Genomic DNA, 1347 nt, shown 5'->3' on the forward strand with positions numbered 1-1347 from the left:
GGCTAACATTTAGGTTATGACCTATAAAGCCCTTCATGGCACCGGGCCAGGTTATCTCCGGGACCGCCTTCTGCCGCACGAATCCTAGTGACCAATTAGGTCCCACAGAGTGGGCCTTCTCTGGGTCCCGTCAACTAAACAATGTTGTTTGGCGGGACCCAGGGGAAGAGCCTTCTCTGTGGTGGCCCTGGCCCTCTGGAACCAACTCCCCCCCGAGATTAGAATAGCCCCCACCCTTCTTGCCTTCCGTAAGCTTCTTAAAACCCACCTCTGTCGTCAGGCATGGGGAAATTAAGATATTCTTTCCCCCTAGGCTTCTACAATTTATGTATGGTACGTTTGTATGTATGATTGGTTTTAAAATAAGGGTTTTTAGCTTCTTTAGTATTGGATTGTCGCATGTTGTTTTTACCACTGTTGTTAGCCGCCCCGCGTCTACGGAGAGGGGCGGCATACAAATCCAATAAAATGAAATATAGGGCTGATCTGGCAGGAATAGATTTGGTAATACAGTGATCCCTCTATTATCGCGTGGGTTCCGTTCCAAGACCCCTCGTGATAATCGATTTTTCGCGATGTAGGGTTGCGGAAGTAAAAACACCATCTGCACATGCGCACCCTTTTTTTCTATGGCCGCGCATGCGTAGATGGTGGAGTTTGCGTTCCCCGCCGCCCACGCAAAGGGGAAACCCCGATTCGGCTCCTCGCTGCTGCTGCGCTACCGAGCTGATCAGCTGCTGGGTGGCCGAAGGAACCTTCCCTGGGTCTTCCCCCTCTTGCTGGCGGGCGGGCGAGCGGCGGGCATCAGCAAGGAGCCGGGGTTTCCCCTTTACATGGGTGGCCGGGAAGACCCAGGGAAGGTTCCTTCGGCCGCCCAGCAGCTGATCTGCTCGGTAGCGCAGCAGCAGCGAGGAGCCGAATTGGGGTTTCCCCTTTGCGTGCGGGGAAACCCCGATTCGGCTCCTCGCTGCTGCTGCGCTACCGAGCAGATCAGCTGCTGGGCGGCCGAAGGAACCTTCCCTGGGTCTTCCCGGCCGCCCATGCAAAGGGGAAACCCCAGCTCCTCACTGATGCCCCCGCTCGCCCGCCCGCCGCCCGCCAACAAGAGGGGGAGAGATAGAGAAAGAGAGAGAAGGAAAGAAAGAGATGAGAGAGGGAGGGAGGAAGAGAGTGTGAGAGAGGAAGAAGCAAGAGAGAGAAAGAGAGCGAGAAAGAAAGATGAGAAAGGAAGGAAGAGAGTGACGTCATCGGGTGGAAAAATCGCGATATAGCGTTTCGCGAAGATCGAGATCGCGAAAATCGAGGGATCACTGTATATAGTAAAAAGAAGGACACAGTGACTCCACG

The sequence above is a fragment of the Erythrolamprus reginae genome, chromosome 1, assembly GCF_031021105.1.
Source record: "Erythrolamprus reginae isolate rEryReg1 chromosome 1, rEryReg1.hap1, whole genome shotgun sequence".
Taxonomy (NCBI): Eukaryota; Metazoa; Chordata; class Lepidosauria; order Squamata; family Dipsadidae; genus Erythrolamprus; species Erythrolamprus reginae.